Genomic DNA, 23,115 nt, shown 5'->3' on the forward strand with positions numbered 1-23,115 from the left:
ATTTCTTGGTTATCTTGCACATTTTCAACCTGCTGCCTCATTACCCTCCAGAGGAAACATTTGCATAAGTCAACATCTTAAAATTTTCTAAATTTTATGCAAAATTGTAAACATTGCTTTAATACCACTGGTCTACAAATTTTAAGAAGTTGTCTGCTTCAGAAATATAATGTGCTATTTATGATGGATTTTGACATGCTGAATTCAAATATGACAATAAAAATGACTGGCTGGCTACTGTTTCTAAGATACTTAAGTTTTTACATTTTAAGTCTACATACTTGCATTGTGTTGATAGTAGAGTTTTCATGATAAATCATACACATAGGTTTTTTCATGTTTCTCTGATTGTTCATATAATAATATTTCACCTAGTTTTTTAACACGTAAAAATCATCACAAACTAACCCTTAGTAGCATAGTAGTAACATATCTTAAAACTAGTGCAAATAAACCATTTCAAACATCAGTTTCATTCTCAGTGGCCCAAAATTTGTAAAGTTTGACTACATTTATTTCAGAACATTTCAACTGTAGACCAGTGTACTCGGTGTTTAATGCTGCATTAGATGGCAATATGGATCTATAAAAAAGGAGGACTCTCTTGGTCCTTATGCCATTTGAACATTCACTGGTTTAAAGTACAGCAACTCTTCAATATCAAACACCCTAAATTCATGAAATGGCTCAAGCAAAATGTTAAATAGATGGTAATGTTCATCAAAACAAATGGTCTCTACACCTGAACCAGTAAGAATAATTTGCTCGTCTTTCACAATAATAGTGATGAGCGCAGAGTTGATGGTCAAGTGGGGAGGTGATGGTCTCGTGGGGAGGTGATAGTCTAGTGGTTAAGCGTTGGGCTTGAGACCAGAGGATTCTCGGTTCAAATCCCAGCCTGACCGGAAAATCACTAAGTGCCCTTGGGCAAAGTCCTTAATCCCCTAGTTGCTCCCAGTGTGTACTGGTCGCCTTGCTTGGCAGCAGCCTGACATTGGGGTGAATGTGAGGCATTGATGTGTAAAGCGCTTTGAGCGTCTGATGCAGATGGAAAAGCGCTATATAAATGCAGTCCATTTACCATTTACCAATTAGTCATGATCTTACAAAATATCGGCATCTCAAAAACTACCTCAGTGCATACTATTCAGTGCCATGTTACTTTACCCACCTCACCAATAGAACATTTGTAGATATTGCAGTGTTAATGTTGGCAGCAATGTCTGGACCTTCTTTCAGTTGTCCAAGGTGCACCATCTTTCCTGGATCAATAGTTAATCTGCACAGACTGAAAGATTCCCAATGCAAGGTCATATGTTTTTGGTGCTTTTTGGCTAATGTCTTAGTAATATTTTTGAAACATTTAAATTGGGTCTTGAAAAAGTTATACTTTGCCTCGTAACGCATACACTATGTATGCAGAATTGGTCCAGTATTTCTTAAACAGCGAGGATAATGTGTCATGAAATGGTGCTTAGGCAAGAGATTTATAGAAGGAAACAGACACTTAAAAAGCTGATGATGCTCAACAATAATGTGTTTCAGAAAGGTAATCATACCATCCATTACAACTGGAGCAAACAATATTCACTATCTGTAGAAACAATATTAAAAGATGCCAGTACTCGTTGTTCCTCTGCACTACATCACCAAATATCAATGGCATGTTGCACAATAAACACCAGGACTGTATAGCGTTCAGGCCTAATTCATTTCTTCTGTTAAGTAACTGAACTGCAGGGGGCAGATTTCTCCTCTCTGTGTAACCGTAGTTAAATGACTGTATTCTACCAGCCAGTTCATTAGCAGTTAAAAGGTTCTTCTGCACATACTCCAATACAAGTTTTACCTCAAACTGGGCAACTCTTTCTAAAATGTCATACATGATGGACTGAAAAATTATCAATTGTGTTGAAATATTTCAGAGTTCAACAAACATGAACACTTCACACCATATACATGAGATTGTTGGGGATTTGTTTGCATAGTATGGCAATGTTCTGTATGCATCACTTTTATCATTCTTTCATTATCTTTGCTGAACACAGTTTGAAAATCACATTTCTGTATGATACAGAAACGGCAACAATTCCGAGCACTGAACAACTCCACAAACCCAAACAGTCCTTTGAGCATGGGAACTTTAATCCCGTCTGTTTTCAATGCATTATTTTCATTTGAAAAAAGAGGATGTGTCTTCATATACAGTTTATAAAAGTATTTCACACATTTTGATTTGTTTATGGCATTTCAAATACAAAAATTATATCAGCAGCAAAACAGCAAAATAAACAAACAAACAAGGTTGAAAACAAACTCCTCCAACTTCATTGGCAAAGGTAATTATCAGGAAGGTAAGTTATATAAGTTGCCCAGTTGGGCGACTTATATTGCCCAGTTGGGCGACTTATATAACTGTAAAAAAATAAATAAATAAAAATAACAACCTGTAATTAAAAAACTGTAAAAAAAATTAATAAACTGTTAAAAAAAAAAAAATCCTGTGAAATCACAACATAACAAAACTGTGAAAAGAAAACCATTTTACAGTAATATGTAAAATCTGGAAGGAAACTGAACTGTGAATTTAACCGTACAAATATGTTAAAATTTACAAATGACTATTTTAAACACAGAAAAACTGTACTACCAAAAATTCTACAATCCAGGAAGACTTTTGAGATGAGAATTTTTACAAATACAGTAAACACTGAGGCAACACTTTATATTAACTGCATTCTATAAAGCATTAGTAAAGCATTTATAAAGTGTAAGTAAATGCTTAAGTGACTAATTGTAAAACATTTACAAAACATTCTTTTTATTAGCTACTCATTGGTAAGAACATAAATAGATGGTTTAATAATTATTAATAACAAAATATGTAATGTCTTTATAAAACATTTATGAATGATTTTTTAATTTTCTATAAGCCATTTAAGAAAAGTTAATCATTAATAGTTCATCATTTACAAACTTAAAATCAGACACTATTCATTAGTGATAAAAAATACTTTACAAATCATATTTTTATTGTTTTCACATTTTTTCCTCACAAATTATTAAGCCTTTATGACACATTAATAAACCATGAGTTGATGCTCAACGTATCAGTTATAACATTTGTAAAGATTAACTACTTTTCCTTATTGCTCAAAACTTTATGTATCATCTGTTAATAATGTACAAAGCTCAAGTCTCTTTCCCCATCACTATATTTATGCAGTTTTAAAGACTTTATCTATGTACAAATTCTTCTTTCAATGTACGAGCCTTAAAATAAGCCTTAACTGAGCATTAGTTAAGTATTTGTAATATTCTTATGGTGATTAAATTTGTTTTATAACTCATTTGTACATGCTTAATATATATTTTAATCACAAACTCAAACAGCTGACCAATTCACTTTTATATGTTCATTTATAAATGCTTATCAACGTGTTAGTAAACTTAAAAATACTATTATAAAGCCTTTACAAGCTGTTAGTAAAGAATATTGTGTGAGCTTAACTAAAGTGATGCTTAAATTTGTTTTATAAGTCATTTGTATATGCTTAATATATATTTTAATCACAATCTCTAACAGTTGACCAATTCACTTTTATATGTCCATTTATAAATGCTTATCAATGTATTAGTAAACTTAAAAATACTATTATAAAGAATTTACAAGTCATTAGTAAAGTATTTGGTGTAAGCTTAACTAAAGTGATAGTTAAATTTGTTTCATAACTCATTTGTATATGCTTAATATATATTTTAATCACAATCTCAAACAGTTGACCAATTAACTTTTATATATCCATTCATAAATACTTATCAATGCATATTTTGTTTTGAGGAATTTGTACGGCGGTATTAGACGAGGAGTGTGGGTTCATTCCTCACAAAATGATAAAGTGATGTTTGGTTAGGAGGTGGTGTTGATTTGCGAGTAATTGCGCTGCCATAGTTGCTAACTGATAGCTAAATTTGGGTTCAGAATGGGTCGCCATTAGCCACTAAGCAATAGTGGCTAATCGGCTAAAAAACTAACGAGGTTTTTCATCTGACGATATACATTCACATCGATCAAGCGGATAGCCTCTCGGACAGAAACAAAGTGTCTGCTTGATGATTTTCAACCTTACAATATGTTAAGCAGTTAGATTTGGTACGACAACGGTTCGCCAATGCAGCTTTAGCCTAGATTTTGCTAACACTTACGCACGTAGCCAATTAACCATCATTTTCGGTGAAGTGTCTGCTGGAAGTGTGTGTGAGAACGCTAGTGATTAAGCAACATGAGGCCATACGCTCCAAAAAAACGGCTAAAACCAATTTTTTATTTTAATCTTTCTCCTTGGATGTTCATCGACAAGTGAGAACAGAAACAGGAAGTGTCGTATGACATCTTCCTCACCATTTTAATTTGTTGAACAATTGTGTGAGCTGCTACCATCTGTCAGCGATATAGCATCATTTGCACTTGGTGTTGCAGCCATTTGTCGGTGAGGTAAGTAAAATCACATCTTGTTTGGTTTGAGAAAAACAGTAGGTTTATATTCCTAGAAACGATTGGGTGCTTAAAATGAAGAAATTTAATTAATAAAACGTAAAATAAATAAACAATTTGGTGCTAAAAAATAAAATTAAGAAATAAAATAAAATAAAATTAAAGACAAATAATAATAAATAAATAAATAAATAAAATAAAATAATAATATTAATAATAAAAACAAAAAAAGATGGCACTGGGAAAAAAAGCTAAGTATGAGGACCTCCTTAACCAGAGGTACAGTATATGAGAGAGCTTAAAAGGAAAAGAGGAAAGAATTAGAGAGCACAGAGCATGTAGCAGCTAAAAGAACAGAAGAGGAATGTGATGAACAAATAATTAGTTGAAGAGAGAAGTAGTTATTGTGGGATTCTTAAATGGTTTATAGAGAATTTAAAAATCATTCATAAATGTTTTATAAAGACACTACATATTTTGTTATTAATAATTATTAAGCCATCCATTATTAGGAAAAAAATGTAAAGACAATAAAAATATGATTTTTAAAGTATTTTATCACTAATGAATAGTGTTTGTTTTTATGTTAGTAAATGATGAACTATTAATGATCAACTTTTCTTGAATGGTTTATAGAGAATTAAAAAAAATATTTTAAAAATGTTTTATGAATACATTTCATATTTTATTAATAATTATTAAGCCATTTATTTATGTTCTTACCAATGAGTAACTAATAAAAAGAATGCTTTGTAAATGTTTTACAAGTAGTTATTTAAGCATTTACACTTTATAAAGGCTTTACTACTGCTTTATAGCGTGCTTTTGATATAAAGTGTTACCAACACGGATTACTAAGGGTTTGAAAAAGAGGTGATGTGTCTGTTTAAACTACATTTTAAGGATATTTAAACATAAGGTGACCATTTTGCAGAGAGTTTATCTTCTAAATAGACAATAAAATTACAACAGGTTTACACTGTAAAATGTACATATTTTACAGAAAACCATTTACATATTCACTGTAAATTTTACAAAATTAACCACAACCACCAAAAATTTTCCATAAAAACAAGGGATTTCTTTTCTTACAATGTAGTCAACTGGGCTGATTCATCGTGTCTGTCTGTATGAGACATCACTAGTCAAAAGGAATAATAATAATAATAGAATAAATAAGTAATTTGACATATCTGTAGATGGAGATCTTGCAGCCCTGTGGTCATGTTAAACAGGCAGGAGACAAACTACATGTAAATTCAAGTACTCCTGCTCTTAATTTTTCACAATCCATCCATCCAACTTCTACTATCGATCCAGAATGTTGCAGCAAGTCTATGGAATATTGCAGTAAAAGTAAAACAAAGATGCTTTTAGTATTGATGTGGTGCGTTGAAGTTTGGAAGATTGGAACAAATTTGTTCTCATTATATGTCCTTTTCACATTGATATGTGCAAGATAACAGCATTTAATGTGTTTGAGTTTTTGTATCCAGTCACTGCATTTTACCAGGTACACGTCTGGGCCCTGGCCAAAACCTGGGAAAAGTTCATTTGTACACAACAGGTCATTTCTTTACATTTTTCAACATATTTATGACTTTTTAAAATCAGTTGATGCAATAAACTAAAATGAAAATGTAGGATTATGACAGTCACACCTTTGCCTGGTGTTTATGATTAATTATTCAAGCTATTAATGATCCTCCTGGGATCAACATTTACTTCATTTATAATTCATTGCCATCTTATGCTGGAGCCACAGTGGATGAAACCCCCCTTCCCACACTACATAAAAAATGCATGTGCTGTGATTAATGTTCCATCGTTTGATTCCATTTAATGCCATTTTATACTCATCTTCATCCCCAGCTGGGAATATTTTTATGGCCAGAGAAGAGACATTACTTTTATATTCACTAGGAGCAAAGTCAGATGTTCCCTCTTTTTCCACGTGATGGCAGACCCATAAATCTGAATATTTTCTGACTGTCAGATATACTGCCGTGCATTAACTATATTGACTCGGGTCACGCTGCTGCATGACACTGCAGGGGTGAATTCAGGGGAGGTTGGAGAGCCTGACTTTGACTTATAACTTATTCATATTTCACACAGTTGGCACACCTGGGAAGAAAAATCATTTTTTTCCCACAGCAGGACAGCTCATTTAATGTGACTTTAAAAATAACAACTTGCTCTTCAACAATCTTCATATAGAATTTCATATTACCTCCTTCTGGGGCTCACATGGCAGAGTTGCACTATAGTTTGCATTCAAAATACAATATATTTTTATAAATGTGTGTTTGTATGAATTGGTCTCCTGTGTGTTGCAACTTCAGGTGGAACGTACTAAATCATTGGTGGCTATGGTTCCTGTTTAAAGGGGCCATATCATATTATATAAAGCTAAAATAGGGTGTCTTAAAAACATATAATAAAGTTTGTAACCATAATTCCTGCAATTGGAAGCAAACAAAAATGTAAAACTAAGTAAATATAAAGCTTATTATATAACGGCTGAGTGGATCCTTGTCATTTGATTGGTGCTTTGTCTGTCGCATGGCGTGGATTATTCATCCCATTTGTGTTGCATTGCATTAAGAGTGTGATTTGGTTCCATTTAGTGTGCAAATTTGGTTCCATATGTTTGCTACCATTGCACTCCACACGTGGACATACACACACGCCCATGCACGCGTACACACTCACACACCCCCCCCCACACACACACAACGAGCACACGTGTACACACAACGCACGCACGTGCGCACACACACACACACACACACACAAAACAAATCCTCTGCACTGTAAGCCGTCTGGAGGCTGTTAGCAGGAAGTTAGAATGAAAAGCTGGACTAATTTCTATGGTTTTTTTTCGCTGCACTGAGTAAATACACAGTCCTGTTTTTGGTAGTACATGCATGCAAAAGCACGTCCCTTTTGTGTAAGCGGGACAACGGCACAAGCAGATGATTTAATTGAGGTAACTGACGGTGCTAATTCCTCAGTCCAGCCAAAAATCACGTCAGCTTTTCATCTGAACAGCTCTTCATGCACCCAGATGGCTTACAGTAGAGTGGATTTGTTTTGTGTGTGTGTGCACACGCGTCGTTTTGTGTGTGTGTGTTACAATAACTCTTTTTTTTTTTTGGAAGTACGAAGTCAGTGCACAGCATCACACATCACAATTTGGACTTCTATTTAAAGTTTGTCTAGGACTTTAGCAACAGTGGAACACCAAAATATAAGTTCCTTTTCTGTTGTTTATAAATTAATAAAATATCAAATGACAAGGATCTATTTTAGCCATTATATAAAACAAATAATGAATGTTTTTACATTCTTTCAATGGAACAAATATTTAATTCAGTGAAAGCTGGAACATACCATTCAACTCAGCTTCACCTCATTGAATGGTATGTTCCAGCTTTCACCACATGAAATATTCATTCCATTGAACTCATAAACATTTATTATTTGTAACGGCTGAGTGGATCCTTGTGATTTGATTGGTGCTTTGTATGTCACATGACATGGATTAATTCATCCCATTTGTGTTGCATTGCATTCAGAGTGCGGCTTGGTTCTATTTAGAGTGCAAATTTGGTTCCATACAATTGGTACCATTGCACTCTCACATGCACACGCAAATGCACAGCCACGTGCGAGCATGCTTGTGTGTGCGCATACATGCTCGTGCACATGTGCATGCATACTCGTGCACACGCACGTCGCAAAATGCGCGCGCTTGCGCATGAGGACATGCGTGCCTATGCATGCTCGTACACGTGCACACACAAGACCAATCAACTGTGCTGCCTGGAGGTTGTTAGCAGGAAGAGAGAACAAAAGCTGGACTCATTTTGGACGTGATTTATTTATTTATTTTTTTGCGGCACTGAGGACGTATACAGTCTTATTTTTGTTGTTCAAGCACGCACAAGCGCCGACCAGGTTGCGTGTGTGTGCGTGCACGCGGGGGACACGACTCTCCTGAGACATAATTTGAGCTAACTGACACTGCTAATTCTTGTAAGATACAGACACACACACACACACAACAAATCCACTGTGCTGCCTGTTAGCAGGATGAGAAAGAAAGCCTGGACTCATTTCTGACGTGACTTTTTTTTTTGCTGCACTGAGGAGGTACAGCTGGACCGAGCCGGTTGTGTTGGCGCATGCACACGGGAGAGCCACATAATGATTTGATTGAGTTAACTGACACTGCTACACACACCCACACACACACACACACACACAAAATCCTCTCCCCTGTAAGCCATCTGGATGCATGAAGAGCTGCTAACATGAAACGCTGATGTGATTTTTTGGCTGAACTGAGGAACTACACAAAGTCTTTTTTTTTTTCTTTTTTTTTATGGAAGTCCGAAGTCACAGGCAGCATCACTGGACTACACATCACAGTGGAACACCAAAATGTAAGTCCCTTTTCTGTTGTTTATAAATTAATAAAATATAAAATGACAAGGATCTATTTTAGCCATTATATAAAACAAATGAATGTTTTACATTCTTTCAATGGTACGAATATTTAATTCGGTGAAAGCTGGAACGTACCATTCAACTCGGCTTCGCCTAATTGAATAGTATGTTCCAGCTTTCACCTCATGAAATATTCATACCATTGAACTCATAAACATTCATTATTTGTATACTGAACATTAACCTGCATTAACCTGAGACATCCTGTATGAAAACCTGCTTCAGAGCTCTCTTGACCTCAGACTTGGGCAACAGGATATGTTTCAGGAGGACAATGACCCTAAGCACACAGCCAAGATGTCAAAGGAGTAGCTTCAGAACAACTCTGTGGATGTCCTTGAATGGCCCAGCCAGAGCCCAGACCTGAATCTGATTGAACATGTCTGGAGAAATCTGAAAATGGCTGTGCACTGACACTCCCCATCCATCCTGATGGAGCTTGAGAGGTGCTGCAAAGAGGAATTGGCAAAACTGCCCAAAGATAGGTGCACCAAGCTTGTGGCATCACATTCAAGAAGACTTGAGGCTGTAACCGTGGCCATCAACAAAGTATTGTACAAAGGGTGTGGATGCTTATGTACATGTACTTTCTTAAAAAACATGTCATTATGGGGTTTTGTAGGGAGAATTTTGAGGAAAAAATGAATTTATTTTTAAATGAGGCTGTAACAAAATAAAATGTGGAAAAAGTGAAGCGCTGTGAATACTTTCTGGACATAGCGTAGCGCCGATTACCATTTACAACAAGGAAGTTGGTTGAAACTTGAATTTTTGAGACAAATGGTCAGTTTGTTGAATGCAAAACATGTGCTTTACTTATTGAAGACCTGCAGTTCGGAGATAATTAGGATAGCTTGAACGCTAGGGGGGGGGGGGAAGATATGAATCTTTCTTCTGTGGTTTGAAAATAGGAGAAGGGTATAGAATTTATTCTGCTCCACTGCTTTGGTGTTTTGCTCAATGCAAGTTGGCAGACATGCTGCACTGAATATTTAATAATATAGTGATGCCTGAAATAGCAGATTAGCTTCAAGACAAACTCATCCATATGCGGAGGTGGCTGTGGAAAAGTCAGGTGATACGCAGTGATAAATGGAATTAATTAGTTATGTCAATTTCTCATGTTATACAACCAAGAACAGCAAAAAGGTATTAAGCATTGATTTAAGAAATAAATATGTTCTGGAAACATATGATATTGTTTTGTAGTGGAGCATTATGAGGAAAACTACAATGCACATTTATATGGCTTTGTAAACAAATAAAATTAAATTTCAGTTGAATTCATTTCATTTATATAAAGCACCAAATCTCAACAAAGTTGCCTCAAAGCACTTCACACGAGTAAGGTCTAAGCTTTCCAACCCCTAGATCAAGCACACAGGTGACAGTGGTAAGGAAAAACTCCCGCTGATGATATAACATCAAGCAAACCAAAGTCAGAGGGGTGACCCACTGCTTTGGCCATTCTAACAGTTACAAGGTTTTTACAAAGCTGACGAAGGAGGAAATTAAAACAACATAAACAACAAGGTGCACTTGTTAAGATGACCACGCAAGCAGTTACGCCGCATGCAGGGGATCATCCAGCACCCTGGGGTGCAGGGCCAGTTTCATTCCTCATGCCGTCAGTGGGCCTGTTACAGTGACAATATTTATTCCAAATGCAGACCGCAGTGTGCTGTATCAGCTTCAGGCATGGCATCTCGTGGTCTGTCCAGCAACCTGTGGTTTGCAACTGTCATTTTTGTGCAATATCATCAGTAGCTCAGACAGAGAGAAAAAAGAACAGAATCAGTCGGCTGGAATAACTACACCTCAGGTACAACTCACCAGCAGTAAATCAACAGGAAAGCAGAGAGAACTCTAAGGTGATCGCCGACCACAAGCCATAAGCTTCACTAACAGACTTAGAATTTAGATGAAGTGAGGCTGAGACCTGTTCCATTGCAAATAAAATGAATTTACAAGAATAGGAAGCATAGTATCATACTATGCCAGTATGCTAGCCATACAACAGGGAGAATAAATGCATCTTAAGTCTGGACTTGAATGTCTCTACAGAATCCATCTGTTTTATCTCTTTAGAGAGATCATTCTATAAGACAGGTGCATAATAAGAGAAGGCTCTGTGGACTTTTTAATCATCCAAGAGACACAAAGTAGTCCTACACCCTGAGAATCCAGAGCCCAGGCCAGTACGTAGGGTTTAATTAGGTCAGCTAAGTTGGGAGGTACTCGTCCTTGTATAATTTGTAAGTTTATAGCAGAACCTTATAATCCGACTTCACGGAGACAGGAAGCCAGTGAAGAAATGCCAAATTGGATGTAATGTGGCACAGTTAGGTTTATTAAGAAATGGTTTAATTACTGCAGATTTGAAACATTGAGAAAGAGATCCTGAGGTTAGTGACAGATTAATCATTTCCAACACAATAGGCCCAAGAGTTGGCCACAGGTCCTTAAACAATGTTGCTGGTACAGGGTCGAACAGGCAGGTTGTGCCTTTAGCAGATGTTACAAGTTTCATCAGCACGCCCAGTGAGATACTATCAAATTTGGTAAATCTAGGTAAGGTATCAGTGATGGCACCCACCTCAATAGCAGCATGTAGTGGCTGGATTAAGGCATATTGGGATATATTTTACCTAATGTCATCTATTTTATTCTCAAAGTAATCTAGGAAATCTTATATCTTCTGATAACAATTCATGTCAATGTGAGAATAGACTGGGAGACACCGATATGTTTTGTATATTGTCTTCTGTAGTATGTCGGTATGCAACCTTGATATGTCGGTATGCAACTTTGCTTCAATAAATTCAGGAGGTGAGTTGGCTGGCCCTTCAGAGTTGACTGGCGAGCAGGGATGATGGTCATGCCTGCCGGCTCTCTCCTGATCAGGAAAGAAATCCAGTGTTTCCGTGTGGTCAGTCTCTGCAATAATTTGAGCTGTCTCTTTTACCAGGTTCAACCCTGCAATTATGCTTGTTTTTGTTAAATAAATCAGAGTAGTATGTCCACTTTGCAGCCAGTAGTGCATGCTTATAGTCTGAATAGCATTGTGACATGTGAGGTTGAATACTTCTAGTTTCAAACTATGCCATTTTTATTCTATACCTCAAGACTTATGTTTGAGGCCACATAAATAATCATTCAACCAAGGTGATTGTCTTTTGGAAGGACATGGTTTTAATACTGGTGGACCAATCATGTTGAGTATGGTTGTGAGCGCTGAGTTTAAGCTGTCCACAAGACTGTCTACTGAATAGCCATTTTCTGAAAGTGACGCTAAGATATCAGGCAGTCTGGCTCCAAGTGCAATTGTAGTTGAAAAGTTGATGTGTTGACGGGATGATAAATAAAGTTCGTATTCCAGTAAATATGGCAATGAGACTGTTAACTTAATAAGTTCAGGCGCTCGTGTTCAATAAATAAATAGTTGTAGCAACAGGTGTACAAGGCGTTGGCGACAGGGACGGCAACACGGTTTGCACAGGATTCCGGTGTGCACTTCGTCCAAACTTCGCACTATGTGTGAAGGGGCCCTTAATTACTGTGGCAATTCATGATCTAATTTAAATATATAAGGGTGACAGTGTGTGTGTATGTACGCTTTCAACCTAAGGGGCACAGTGACATCCCCCTTGGTGACCCCAATCACCATAGCAAGTTTGGTGTCAATTGCTTAATTACTTTGGCTGTGCATAGCAGACACACACACACGTACACACACGGTCAGTTTTATATATATATATATATATATATATATATATATATATATATATATATATATATATATATATATATATATATAATCGGTAAGTACTTTTTACAGGCAGCACATTTTAAGATTGTGCTGTATCCCCTCTTTTTGGTTTTGTGCTGTTGTCACAGGGTGGCAGTTGGTGCTGGTTCAGGTAGATGATGTGACTCCTGCTGTGACAGTTTGAGGACACATCGGTCGTGCTGAACAATGATGACATCCATTGTCATTTGTGGGCTTGTGTGCGTCTCTCCATATGTGTTTATTTGTCACTCACCTTTGTGCACTGACGCAATTGTGTGCATCTGCGAGCACGTGTGGGATATTGAGTGGGCGTACTTGCATTAATTTCCTTGCTGTGACAGGAAATGACCTTGTGCGTCTGCTACTACTGGAGAATGTGTCAGATTCAGCGGGTCTCCACATGGACGACAGCACAGTGTATCATATAACAACACCGGACTCTCAAATTGCATCCACTTGAGTGACACTATTGAAATGACACAGGAAATGTCCACAGGAGGTGTTCCTGGCTGCAAATCCACTTTTCTTTGTTCCTTATTACCCCACATGCTATAGTCGGGGCATAAATGATGCTGTGAACCACATTTTAAGCAAACAAATGAATCCCAAAATCATTTAGTGTTTCTCGAAGCTCAAATATTAGGCATTATTATCACTTACTGAGGCGTTGCTGGGCCAGTAGCATAGATTTACATCTACACTACCTGGCTATACCCACTCGCTGTGCATAAACAAATGACATCATAGCGCACGCACAGCCCAAGAACTGTCCGCAGAGGGGAAAAAAAAACTAGAAGGATGAGAAGTGTGTGTTGGTCCCAATATAGATGTTCCAGATGATTTTCTCATGGAGAGTACGACAATGAACAGCAGCCAGAGCAGCCAGTTTGATGAGGACGCACTGCCGAATTTGAAGAGCCGACACGACAAAAGTTAAAGTGAGCCAACTTTTTATGTACGCGTTACGTGTTGTCCCAATTAAGTTGGGATGTTGCGTGAAATGTAAATAAAAACAGAATACAATGATTGCAAATCCTCTTCAACCTATATTCAATTGAATACACCACAAAGACAAGATATTTAATGTTCGAACTGATAAACTTTATTGTTTTTGTGTAAATATTTGCTCATTTTGAAATGGATGCCTGCAACACGTTTCAAAAAAGCTGGGACAGTGGTATGTTTACCACTGTGTTACATCACCTTTCCTTCTAACAACACTCAATAAGCATTTGGGAACTGAGGACACTAATTGTGAGTGTCATGAAAAAAGGAGCATCTCCAAAAGGCTCAGCCGTTCACAAGCAAAGATGGGGCGAGGATCACCACTTTGTGAACAACTGCGTGAAAAAAATAGTCCAACAGTTTAAGAACAATATTTCTCAGCGTTCACTTGCAAGGAATTGCATCTACAGTCCATAATATGATCAAAAGATTCTGAGAATCTGGAGAACTTTCTACATGTAAGCGGCAAGGCCGAAAACCGCACTGAATTCCTGTGACCTTCGATCCCTCAGGCGGCACTGCATTAAAAAGCGACATCATTGTGTAAAGGATCTTAACACGTGGGCAAAGGAACACTTCAGAAAACCATTGTCAGTTAACACAGTTCGTCGCTACATTGACAAGTGCAAGTTAAAACTCTATCATGCAAAGCGAATGCCATACATCAATAACATCCAGAAACACCGCCGCCTTCTCTGGGCCCAAGCTCATTTGAAATGGACAGACGCAAAGTGGAAAAGTGTGCTGTGCTCTGATGAGTCCACATTTCAAATTGTTTTTGGAAATCATGGATGTCGTGTCCTTTGGACAAAAGAGGAAAAAGACCATCCAGATTATTACCAGCGCTAAGTTCAAAAGCCAGCATCTGTGATGGTATGAGGGTGTGTTAGTGCCCATGGCATGGGCAACTTACACATCTGTGATGGCACCAACAATGCTGAAAGGTATATCCAGGTTTTGGAGCAACACATACTGCCTTCCAAGCAACGTCTTTTCAGGGACGTCCCTGTTTATTTCAGCAAGACAATGCCAAGCCACATTCTGCATGTGTTACCACAGTGTGGTTTCATAGTAAAAGAGTGCAGGACATAGACTGGCCTGCCTGCAGTCCAGACCTGTCGCCCATTGAAAATGTGTGGCGCATTATGAAGCACAAAATACAACATCAGAGACCCCGGACTGTTGAACAACTGAAATCGTACATCAAGCAAGAATGGGAAAGAATTCTACCTACAAAGCTTCAACAATTAGTGTCTTCAGTTCCCAAACACTTACTGAGTGTTGTTAGAAGGAAAGGTGATGTAACACAGTGGTAAACATACCACTGTGTTACATCACCTTTCTAACAACACTCAGTAAGTGTTTGGGAACTGAAGACACTAAAGTGGCTGTCTAATACACAATGCCTCCACCCCACAATGCCACCCATTTTGCGAGATTTCCTGTCTGACCTGAGAATGTTCGTGTGTGAAATCTGTCCGTGTGTGTTGTTGTTGTCGTCCTTACCGTGTGGCTGCACACCACACACTGGACAACCAAACCTGTTAGATCTATGATTTTTTTTTTTTTTTTTATCTCCACATGTGTAGTCTCTCAGGTTTTGGAAACCTAGAGACAATTGTAAAATTCTGCCATGTGAACCAGGCTTAACCTAACCCTACCTCTTCCTCTAACCCAACCATAACTACCCCAGACCCCCTGTGTCACTTTTCATTCCGTGCGCCGGTCAGAGAATGTAGTCAAATGAATTTGAGCTCCCATTATGAAAATGTGGGACTTTTCTTGACAATAACGCAAACCAATAGATTAATGTATATTTCATGATGCTCAATTATGAAATACCATGAGATATGGTAGGGGAATGCACATATATACATCCAGGTCAAACAACAGGTGAGATGGAACAGGTGTAGAATATCCCAATTGTGTCCACACAACTGCACACTTACAGTAGTGTTCAGAATAATAGTAGTGCTATGTTACTAAAAAGATTAATCCAGGTTTTGAGTATATTTCTCTTTGAAAGCCTGAGGAAAATGGGACGTTCAAGACATTGTTCAGAAGAACAGCGTAGTTTGATTAAAAAAGTTGATTGGAGAGGGGAAAACTTATACGTAAGTGCAAAAAATTATAGGCTGTTCATCTACAATGATCTCCAGTGCTTTAAAATGGACAAAAAAACAGACACGCGTGGAAAGAAATGGAAAACAACCATCAAAATGGATAGAATAATAACCAGAACGGCAAAGGCTCACCCATTGATCAGCTCCAGGATGATCAAAGACAGTCTGGAGTTACCTGTAAGTGCTGTGACAGTTACAAGACGCCTGTGTGAAGCTAATTTATTTGCAAGAATCCCCCGCAAAGTCCCTCTGTTAAATAAAAGACAGGTGCAGAAGAGGTTACAATTTGCCAAAGAACACATCAACTGGCAAAAGAGAAATTGAGGAATATTTTGTGGACTGATGAGAGTAAAATTGTTCTTTTTGGGTCCAAGGGCCGCAGACAGTTTGTGAGATGACCCCCAAACTCTGAATTCAAGCCACAGTTCACAGTGAAGACAGTGAAGTATGGTGGTGCAAGCATCATGATATGGGCATGTTTCTCCTCCTATGGTATTGGGCCTATATATCGCATACCAGGTATCATGGATCAGTTTGGATATGTCAAAATACTTAAAGAAGTCATGCTGCCTTATGCTGAAGAGGACATGCCCTTGAAATGGGTGTTTCAACAAGACAATGGACCCAAGCACACTAGTAAATGAGCAAAATCTTGGTTCCAAACCAACAAAATGAATGCCTTGTAGATGTGAAGAAATCATGAAAAACTGTGGTTATACAACTAAATACTAGTTTAGTCATTCACAGGATTGAAACTGCTATGTTTCTATTATGTGTCTGTTATGTTTCTATCAAAACTATTATGTTCAAACTGCTAAAAAAGCAGTTTGAACATAATAGTTTTGAGTTTGTAGCGTTAACAGCAGATGCAACTATTATTGTGAACACCCCTTTTCTACTTTTTTTTTTTACTAATAGCCCGATTTCACAGCCTTAAGAGTGTGCATATCATGAATACTTGGTCTTGTTGGATTTGTGAGAATCTACTGAATCTACTGGTATCTTGGTTCCCATTTAACAATAAGAAATATACTCAAAACCTGGATTAATCTTTTTAGTCACATAGCACTACTATTATTCTGAACACTACTGTACTTCTAGTATCTACTACAGTAAGAGTTTGGTAGTATGTTCAAATCAACATTAGTGGAGGCTAAAGTATTCAGATGCAGTGTCGCTAATATTTATTACCCAGACTCCTTTGCATTGTGCTCCCTCTCTCTCTCTCTCTCTCGATAAATAATCTGCCATCTTTTAACCTCCCCTGAAAAACATTTGCTCTCTGTTGCTTTTATTAAGTCTCGTCCCCATTTTCTCTCCAGGGACAGATCATTTGCGGTACGTCATTTGAATACAAAATGCTTCGCAAATACGGGACACAAGATCCTTTCCTTCTTTGTCATCCTAAACCGTGTTTGACAGCCGTCACTGTGTCCCTGCACAGCTGACACCAGCTGTCCATCTCCCCTCACTGATTAAAACCAACACTTTACCTCCCACATCTGAAATCAGTTTGGAGGCCAGAGGGCAGTTTGAGGGTGAACGGGAATGACTCTCTGGAAGGGCTTCGATTGTGATGACCACAATGTCTAAAAGATCACACACGTTTTGGTTGTTGTTGGTGTTGTCATTGGGGGTGTGTGCATGTGTGTGTGTGTCTATGGACAGTGGAGACAGTACACAAGTATGTGCATGTACACTTAAAACCTAAGACCTGTACCAAATGTAAATGTAACATCCTTTCAAAGATTACATACAGTAATTGGTTTCAACAAAGGGTTGCTCATTAGCACTAGATTGAGTTAGCTTCACAGTCAGTTTGGTTTTTCATTAGATTTACATTTTGTTGTTTTAGACTGACAAAGTTTTATATTTAATTATAGATTTGGTTAGCTTTATATTCAGTTGGCTTTCAATTCATTTATGATTCTGATGTATATATGGCCAGTTAGTTTATATTCAGTCAATGTTGATTAAAGTAACAGCTACTTTACTATTTGTTTCACTTTATATTTGGTCTTCTTTATTCACTTTAAATATTTTAAATCTTCAATTTACTTTCGAGCTTCATATTGAGTTAGTTTTATGCTGAATTATTTGGAGCCTGGAAGGGCCCTTTACCCCCTTTCTGAGACAATTACGTAGTTAAATAATCAAGAAATCAATTCATTTAAACAGTTCAAAAAACTTTGCCAGAGCACTATATAGCTCGATCAATTTTAGATGCAAGATACATGCATTGATACATTTGTGTGTGTGTGTGGGGGGGGGAATAGCAAAATGAGCCATACTCTACTGCTTAATACTCAGGAACCACAATAGATACAGCTTTTTGCAAGCACACAACTGTAAGATACCCTTTTATCATGTGTTTTATATATATATATATATATATATATATATATATATATATATATATATATATATATATATATATATATATATATATATATATATAGCTTAATCAATGCTAGATGCAAGATACATACATTGGCACTTACAGAGGAGAGGATGATAGTGAAATGACCCATATTATTTGTAACTAGTGTGTTGCCTGTGGGGATCCACAGGCTCTAGATTGGGTAGTGCTTCTAAAATAGGTAGCTGACATTTTTCAAAGGTGGTAAAAAAAAAATAAAAAATAAGCAATGAGTAAGAACGGGCTGTCCAGAATGTTTTTAGAACATTAGAAGTCAACAATTTTTAGAAGAGGAACTCAACCCTTTTATTTGCTGTTAATCATGTAATTAATTAATTAATTTAGATTAGATTAATTTAAATGAATTAATTTAAATTATTTAAATTAATTAATTATTTTAATTAATTAATTAATTTACTGTCTTAATGTACAGTGAGGAAAATAAGTATTTGAACACCCTGCGATTTTGCAAGTTCTCCCACTTAGAAATCATGGAGGGGTCTGAAATTTTCATCTTAGGTTCATGTCCACTATGAGAGACGTAGTCTAACAACAACAACAACAACAACAAAAAATCCGGAAATCACAATGTATGATTTTTTAATAATTTATTTGTATGTTACTGGTGCAAATAAGTATTTGAACACCTACCAACCAGCAAGAATTCTGGCTCCCACAGACCTGTTAATTTTTCTTTAAGAAGCTCTCTTATTCTGCACTCTTTACCTGTATTAATTGCACCTGTTTGAACTTGTTACCTCTATAAAAGACACCTGTTCACACACTCAGTCAATCACACTCCAACCTGTCCACCATAGCCAAGACCAAAGAGCTGTCTAAGGACACCAGGGACAAAACTGTAGACCTGCACAAGGCTGGGATGGACTACAGGACAACAGGCAAGCAGCTTGGTAGAAGACAACAACTGTTATGATTATTTATTAGAAAGTGGAAGAAACACAAGATGACTGTCAATCTCCCTCGGTCTGGGATTCCATGTAAGATCTCACTTTGTGGGGTAAGGATGACTCTGAGAAAGCTCACAAATACACAGGAAGACCTGGTCAATGACCTGAAGAGAGCTGGGACCACAGTCACAAAGATTACATTAGTAAACATGATGCTGTCATGGTTTAAAATCCTGCAGGGCAGCAAGGTCCCCCTGCTCAAGCCAGCACATGTTCAGGCCCATTTGAAGTTCACCATTGACCATCTGGATGATCCAGAGTAGGCATAGGAGAAGGTCATGTGGTCAGATGAGACCAGAATAGAGCTTTTTGGAATCAACTCCACTTACCATGTTTAGAGGATGAGAAGAACCCCAAGAAAACCATCCCAACCGTGAAGCATGGGGGTGGAAACATCATACTCTGGGGGTGCTCTTCTGAAAAGGGGACAGGACGACTGCACCGTATTGAAGGGAGGATGGATGGGGTCATGTATTGCGAGATTTTGGCAAACAACCTCCTTCCCTCAGTAAGAGCACTGAAGATGGGTCATGGCTGGGTCTTCCAGCATGACAATGACACCAAACACAGAGCCAGGTGAAAAACTACAGGAAATGTTTGACCTCTGTAACTTTAAACAAATGCTACTGTACCAAATATTAACATTGATTTTCACAGGTGTTCAAATACTTATTTTCAGCAGTAACATACAAATAAATTATTTAAAAAAATCATACATTGTGATTTCCGGATATTTTTTTAGATCATGTCTCTCACAGTGGACATGCACTTAAGATGAAAATTTCAGACCCCTCCATGATTTCTAAGTGGGAGAACTTGCAAAATCGCAGCGTGTTCAAATACTTATTTTCCTCACTGTATTTATAAATTGTTAAGGTTTTTGTTATTATATATACGCTACTTATTATTATTATTATTGTTATTATTATTATTATTTTGTCATGTGAATTTTAAATCAACCACAATGGAAATAAGTGTTTTAACTTTCTTGTGTCATCCATATATGTTGAACGTATTTACAATTATATTATGCACTTACATTGAAATTACTAAATAAAATCATGCATGCACACTTTTAATATAAAGATGATTTACAGCTGGAAAGGTGTATGAGTCAAAAATGTAATTAACTTGGCACACACACACACACACACACACACACACACACACCACTTAACTCTGAAATATAGATACTTAATACTGAAGAGCCATAATAGATTCAGCTTTTTGCAATCCCTCCTCTGAAAGAAAACAGTTTACTGTGTGTAATAGGGTGGTTGAGAAAGGTCCCCAAGCCCCTTATAACATCATTATGATGTCATCAAGCATAGGAAAAGTTTGCTAGATTTTTGCACAAATTACACATTTTCAACCCAATGCTTTTTGTCCAAAGGAAGCAAGATAGCTCAAACTTGAGGACAATCATTGTGAAAAAGAATCTTTTGAGCTTTCAGAAAATCACCTTGAATTTGCATTTACCTTTTTCCTTGGATTAAATTCTGTGTTTGTTTGCATAGTATTTTTAAAAATCACCACAATGGGGGTGCTTATTTTCTTGCCAGGAAGCTTCAATAAGCCTACCAAGCTTAACAATTATAGCCATGGGTCTCCTTTCAGATTTTTAAATGTTAACAATTTAACACCAGTTAAGTATTGTATTAGTAATACTATTAGGTGATGTAAATTGTATATTGATTTTTTGTCTTTTGATTTCCTATTAAATTTTATAATCCTTAATGAATGTGTTTCAGTTGCACAAAACTAAAAAAAGCAAGTACTTTCAACTTCAGTTCAGTTGTTCTGAAAAGATTATGAAGTGAGATGGCAAAAATTAGAGGGCGAACAACAATTAAAATTTTATTAAGATTTAACATTTCATGCCCAAAACATTGTGTAAAACTGAAAGGGGCTCAGCTTTCCAAACTTTGCAGTTTTGTAACTCTCACTCAGTCATCTTCTACCATTTTTCTGGGATCGGGTTGCGGGGGCAACAGCATCAGCCCAAACTTACCCCAAACTTCTGTTTTCTAGGCCACATTAACCACCCCTGACTGGGGGATACCGAGGTAATCCCAGGCCAGTGTGGAGATATAATCTCCCCACCTAGTCCTGGGTTTTCCCCAATGTCTCCTCCCAGATGGACAAGCCTGGAACACCTCCCTAGGGAGGAGCACAGGGGGCATCCTTACCAGATGCCTGAACCACCTTGGCTCCCTCCAGTGCAAAAGAACAGCAGCTCTCCTCTGAGCTCCTCCCAGATGACTGAGCTTCTTACCCTATCGCTAAGGGAGACACCAGTCACCATCCTAAGGAAGCCCATTTCGGCCACTTGTACCCACGATCTTGTTATTTCGGTCATCGCCCAACCCTCATATCCATAGGTGAGAGTCGGAACAAAGAATGACCAGTAGGTCGAGAACTTTGCCTTTTGGCTCAGCTCCCTTTTTGTCACAACAGTATGGCAGAGCAAATGCAATACCGCCCCTGCTGCGCTGATTCTCCGGCCAGTCTCACGCTCCATTGTCCCCTCACTCCTGAACCAGACCCCGAGGTACTTGAGCTCCTTCACTTGGGGCAAGACCTAATTCCTTACCCGGAGTAGGCAATTCATCAGTTTCCTGCTATAACCATGGCCTCAGATTTAGAGGTGCTGATCCTCATCCCAGCCATTTCACACTCGGCTGCAAACCAACCCATTGAGTGCTGGACATCACAGACTGATAAAAGCAACAGGACCACATCATCTGCAAAAAGCAGTGATGACCTTCCTCCCCTCGACTACATCTCGATATCCTGTCCATGAATATAACAAACAGGATTGGATTAGATTAGATTAGATAGAACTTTATTGATCCCTTCGGAAGACTCCTTCAGGGAAATTGAGATAAGAAGCACAGAGAGTATCAAAAATGAAAGTTTAAAAAAAAAATAGCAAATATAAATATAAATACACAAATACACAAAAGTGAAAGTTAAAAAAAATTGGTGCCAATGCACAACCCTGGTGGAGTTTTGTCACTGATACCTATATATTTGGATATTTTTCACAAAATGATAATTTATGAATAACTTGATTTTATAAGCAATTGAATATTTGCCACTCAAAATCACAATAGAGGCTAAAAACTGTACAGATATGTTCCTGCTGAGGGTGAGTACTTTTTAATCACTTTCCAATATAGGGTAGTCATTAGCTGTTTATTGTTGTCATTGAACAAAAAATCCCATGCACAGACTGGTTTTCCCGCACTGAAACTGATGAAACTAAAGGGATGGAGCATTTCTTGGTGATCTTTCAGCACTTTTTCCACTAGGAAAAAAAGAAAAAAAAATGTTATGGACACGTGGCATCACACTGTGAGTTTTATATTTGATGACCTTTGGTTACCTTTTATTCAGCCAAAGGTAAATAATATAATCACTCTGTTCATTTATAGTCAAATCTGAGTTCCTTAGTTTTGTATATAATTAACTTTATATTAACTAGCACAGTGCCTGTAGGAAGTTTGTATTCCTATAGAAAATCAGGAGCTTAAGTAAATTTCTCATGGATGGTCGTATGAGTTGTGTTTGAAGGTGGGATATACAAAGAGGTGTACTTATATTATCTTATTATTTGAATATAGTATTTCATATTGTTTTAAAAAAATCAGTTTTATTGTTAATTATAATTGAAAATAAAAGGATTCCTATTAAACAGGTTATTGAAAGAGACTCGGACAAATTAAACAGAACATTTAGAATATTTGAAACACCAAATCAATATCCAAACTCCTGAACACAGCAACTATAATACTTTT

The 23,115-nt window shown here is 37.3% G+C and overlaps 1 protein-coding gene and 1 long non-coding RNA gene across 2 annotated transcripts in view; one reads left to right on the forward strand and one right to left on the reverse strand.

Annotated features, from left to right (window-relative positions):
• The window catches only part of LOC117514984 (E3 ubiquitin-protein ligase Midline-1-like), a 159,788-nt gene that overhangs the window by 25,779 nt on the left and 110,894 nt on the right, over positions 1-23,115 (forward strand). The gene's annotated exons all lie outside the window — the stretch shown is intronic.
• On the reverse strand, positions 120-16,739 carry LOC117515005. The gene is made up of 3 exons (XR_004561986.1): positions 16,727-16,739; positions 9,816-9,825; positions 120-280 (listed from the first exon to the last, which is right to left on the reverse strand). It is a non-coding gene; the product is annotated as an uncharacterized LOC117515005 (long non-coding RNA).

Source organism: Thalassophryne amazonica, chromosome 1 (genome assembly GCF_902500255.1).
Source record: "Thalassophryne amazonica chromosome 1, fThaAma1.1, whole genome shotgun sequence".
Taxonomy (NCBI): Eukaryota; Metazoa; Chordata; class Actinopteri; order Batrachoidiformes; family Batrachoididae; genus Thalassophryne; species Thalassophryne amazonica.